Raw genomic sequence first — 5000 nt, 5'->3', positions numbered from 1 at the left:
CACATACACACACACACAGCCATACACACACACACACACAGCCGTACACACACACACACACACACACAGCCATACACACACACACATACACACACAGCCATACACACACACACACACACACAGATGTTAAGCCACATGCACTCCTCTGCACACACATCTATCTATCTATCTATCTATCTATCCATCCATCCATCCATCCACACATACATCTCCCTCTCTCTCTCTCTAAAATTCAAATTCAAAATGTGTACAAAGCATGTACTCAAATTAAATTCATAAGATAAGATAAACAAAAACAAGATAATCAAAAACAAAACAATGTTGATTAAAGAAACAAAAAAATAAGAATTCAAATAAAAAAGGACAAGAGAGAGGGGGGAAAGGATCATTTGAGACTCTAGAGACTAGGATGAAGTATCTGTAAATGTAAATATTGTAACGTTTAATAGCGAACCACACAGTTGTCCAATCAAAAGGTTTATTCACTGGGAACGAGAGCCGGGACACAGATAGACACAGAACACAATGCAAACAGGGCAGGTCAAGCACGCACACACACTACACATACAGGGGAGGACGCAGCCTCCCACACAAAAAGGATCACACACGAGGGAGAACTAAAAGGGAAACATGTTACAATAAAGACGCTAACATTGCACACAAAACTAAGGAGAATAACGACATAAACCCCCCAAATGTTCGCTCTCGTATCCCAGGATCCCCTGCGCGGGAGAACGCTAACACTGTCTTTTGCGCCGACGTTACATAGCTCCCCCAACAAGCCATTGCCGTCCTCGGCAATGACCACGAGGTAGCCACATGCTAACGTCGGCGCACGTCGCCCGCCACTCAGTCCAGTGCGACAGTTCCGCCAACTCACGTGGGGTGCACGCGCCGCAGGAGCTCACTCAACCGGGCGCCACGCTGCTAGCAATCCAGTTCGGGCGTGCTAGCAGCCACGTGGCCGACCCGCTCGTCACCAGCTCCCTCTCAGCAGCCGCCCTCAGGCTGCACTTTCCGCGGCGTGACACCGCGGCACTCCTCCTCTCCAGACGGGGCCCTAGGTGGCCTTACAACCGTCGACACTGTACCAAGCACCGGGGTTCGAGGGGGGCCAGATGAAGCTGCGCCAACGCCACTCCGCTCCGTCGAGTCGCCGACCAGGACAGACAGGCACCGACTCCACAGCAACCGGACCGCGCTGAGCTCTCCCGCTGCAGCTACCGTCTTCGGCGTCCCTCCTCGTGTTGCCATCTTGCAGAGCCGTACTGCTCTGTTCCCGGCCCGTTCCACTCCTTCGCGGCCTCGGCGAAGGCACGACCCCCGAGATGGTCGTGTTATCGAACTCCACACACAAACTTTTTCAAAAGGCGCCGGCCAACAGGCCAACTAGAACGGGCGCCCACACAGCACGGTGCCTCTCACACGCACCCAAAAGTTTTTTTTTAAAAGTTCAGAGAGCATTTCCGTCAAACCTGCCCCACCGTCGTGAGTTCGCTGCCCTCAGCGGCTCCGCCAACCGTCCATCGTCTAGGAACCTCTTCCTCGCCGCACTCCCTCGGCTCTGCTCACGCGTCGCGGCTCGCCGTGGAGTCAGCGCCCAGGCCAGCGTCATCTTCTCCGCGACCACTTCATCTGGCCAGATCTCCTCCCATGGCAGCAGGCAGGTCTCGGCGATAGCTCCTCTCCTCCGGCGGCGGTAACGATAGAAGGCCTCAAGCTCTTTAGTAGCCCTTACAAGGGCTCTCTCTGGATCTTCTTGCGTGGGCCTCCACCCAGCGGTGAGGTCTCCCGCTCCCAGCTTCTCTCGCTGAGCGGAGGCCACGTTCGAAAGTCGCTTCTGACACCAATGTAACGTTTAATAGCGAACCACACAGTTGTCCAATCAAAAGGTTTATTCACTGGGAACGAGAGCCGGGACACAGATAGACACAGAACACAATGCAAACAGGGCAGGTCAAGCACGCACACACACTACACATACAGGGGAGAACGCAGCCTCCCACACAAAAAGGATCACACACGAGGGAGAACTAAAAGGGAAACATGTTACAATAAAGACGCTAACATTGCACACAAAACTAAGGAGAATAACGACATAAACCCCCCAAATGTTCGCTCTCGTATCCCAGGATCCCCTGCGCGGGAGAACGCTAACACTGTCTTTTGCGCCGACGTTACAATATTATTTGAGACTAGGATGAAGTATCTGTAAATGTAAATATTATTTGAGACTAGGATGAAGTATCTGTAAATGTAAATATCATTTGAGACTAGGATGAAGTAAATGTAAATATCATTTGAGACTAGCATGAAGTATCTGTAAATGTAAATATCATTTGAGACTAGGATGAAGTATCTGTAAATGTAAATATCATTTGAGACTAGGATGAAGTATCTGTAAATGTAAATATCATTTGAAACTAGCATGAAGTATCTGTAAATGTAAATATCATTTGAGACTAGGATGAAGTATCTGTAAATGTAAATATAATTTGAGACTAGGATGAAGTATCTGCAAATGTAAATATTATTTGAGACTAGGATGAAGTATCTGTAAATGTAAATATTATTTGAGACTAGGATGAAGTATCTGTAAATGTAAATATTATTTGAGACTGAAACATGAAAAATGAAAATTCATTGCATTTTATGCTAGTTATTTTGTGGTAGAAATATCGGTATCGGTACTCAGTATTGGATATTATAATGAAAATCTCATAGAGAAATAAATATGTTTTTACAAAAACAGGTTGCCCACAATTATTGGCACCCATGCTTGTAATACCTTCTTAAACCAATAAAACAGCTCATAATATTGTCCTATTACACCTCATAATGTTGGAGAATACCAAGGAAAGGGATTTAAGACCGTTCATCTTTACAAAATCTCCCCAGATCGTCCTCTTTACAAAATCTCCCCAGAGCGTCATCTTTACAAAATCTCCCCAGAGCGTCCAGATTCCAGGTCCACACTAGTGCATTCTGCTCTTTGACCCCTCGGTTTCTTCTCGGAGTTTATATCAAGACGAAGAAAAGATCTTATATGCTTTGACTCTTTGACCCCTCGGTTTCTTCTCGGAGTTTATATCAAGACGAAGAAAAGATCTTATATGCTTTGACTCTTTGACTCCTCGGTATCTTCTTGGAGTTTATATCAAGACGACCCAGATAGCAATTTCCTTTGGGCCGGATCCGCATAAAGGCCTTTAGATCCGCCTGTAGCGGACATACGGTATCTGACTGTGGGCCAGGTCTACTCCTGATACAGGTTTCAGCTCTGCTAGCAATGCTGTTTTATCACCGGTTTACAGATTTGTCCCAGGTCCGATTTCCGCAACTCAACTGGAAGTTAGGAAATGCGTTTAAAATACAAAACACTGATTTGGCCCAAACCTGTGATACGGATATGAGCCGAAGGACCATTTTTTCACAGCAGACCCAGGTGGTAATGATATTAATTAAGGTGCGGATTCTGCTAAATTGACTGTCCTTTCCCTACTTCATTGTCAACTGGCTGCTAAAGGAAAAAAAAAGGTATTTTGGAATGGCACAAATTTAGAAGCCATGGGGGTGCACTATGTTCCCTTGGCCACTTCATTTCTACAGTAAGGCTGGAAAAGAAGATATAGTTGGCTCAATATTGATCATATGCTCGTTTCATTATTTTTATTATTACCTAGCAGTGGTAAAAGTAGTCAATTGCTGTTTTTGTCAGATCAAACAGTGCTATGAGACAACCCCATATTCTTGCCACGCATGCAGAAGTCCAAGCAGTAACGTTAATCAAGGATCTTTGGTTTGTGCACTATCAATCTTTTGACATGATTTGCCAGCCTGGGGTTGGACTAGGACACAGCTCAACTTTTCAAGGTAGGCTATCTGCTTTTTATCTCTGTTGGTTTATTCAGAGACAACAACAAGCAGCCGAGCGATTGATAACTTTAGGCCTACTGTAAGTTTATACTATTATTTTCCAGCAATATAGGCTAGCTTAGCTTGAGCAAAATAACTCACAATAACTAGCCTATTTTGGAAAAAACAGTGATAACGCTAACAGGATCACTGATAAAAAACCGAGTGTAATTGTGACTTAGCCTATTTTCAAAAAGGAATAAATGGCTAATGTTTATTTTGTGTTGTTTCAGATTGACCATGGAGATGACTGGAAGACAGCCTGAATATCGATGGGAACAGTGGAATTAACACGACTTAAACTTTGTCTGGGATTGCACTTCTACAGTCAGGTTGTTGAATAAAAAATATAATAAGACACTTATTTGTAAAGTTTTTTTTTACCCCCCTATTGTGTTTGTAGCCTAGCTTATGTTTATTAGTTGAGCTGTTGGGAAAACGTTACGAACTTTAGCCTGGGTGAACCTATAACGAACCTGTTAGAAAATGTGTAGTGTAGCAAACAGATTTTCAGGATAATTAGCCTAATTACCAATCACATTTCACATGTCAAATAAAGCCAGCTGATATCTGATAAACGGGTCCGTACCACACACAATAAGCGGACCCGTACTGCATATGAAAAGCAGATCTGGAACACGTCAGTAACACAGACTATCATACGGAACTGGGCCAGTCTTAGCCCTTATTGGAACCAGATCCGTCAAACGGATCCAGACCAGTTTTGGACCGATGTGCGTTTGGATCAGGTCCATTATGCAGATCCGTGCCGGACGTTGTGGTAGGTGTGGCCCAGTTCCGTCCCAGTGTATGTTTGCTATCTGGGGAAGAAAAGATCTTATATGCTTGAATTACCATGAACTACCATGACAACTTCCATATGATATTTTTAGGCTTTTGGTATTCTCTGCTAGCCTGGCCCTTACCGCCTGTGACTACGAATTCTCTTCGTCATACAGTCTGGAACAAAGTAATAAGAATCCGTCTCCGTAATGGGCGGATGCTTATTTCGAGGTTTAAAATCATTGGAGTTCCCTTAACCAATCAGCAACGCTTGGTAATGACGTATGCTGTGCGCCGGAGTT

At 44.8% G+C, this 5000-nt stretch overlaps 1 protein-coding gene across 1 annotated transcript in view; it reads right to left on the bottom strand.

The window, feature by feature from the left end:
* tyr (tyrosinase) overlaps window positions 1–5000 on the bottom strand; it is a 31609-nt gene that overhangs the window by 5564 nt on the left and 21045 nt on the right. The window lies entirely within an intron of this gene.

Source organism: Alosa pseudoharengus, unplaced genomic scaffold (genome assembly GCF_046254945.1).
Source record: "Alosa pseudoharengus isolate Yale_2024_CS ecotype anadromous, Long Island Sound unplaced genomic scaffold, YU_APseudo_1.1 YU_APseudo_1.1_scf_13, whole genome shotgun sequence".
Taxonomy (NCBI): domain Eukaryota; kingdom Metazoa; phylum Chordata; class Actinopteri; order Clupeiformes; family Clupeidae; genus Alosa; species Alosa pseudoharengus.
The sequence above is the reverse complement of the archived record's forward strand: the minus strand, read 5'-3'. Positions and strand labels throughout refer to the sequence as shown.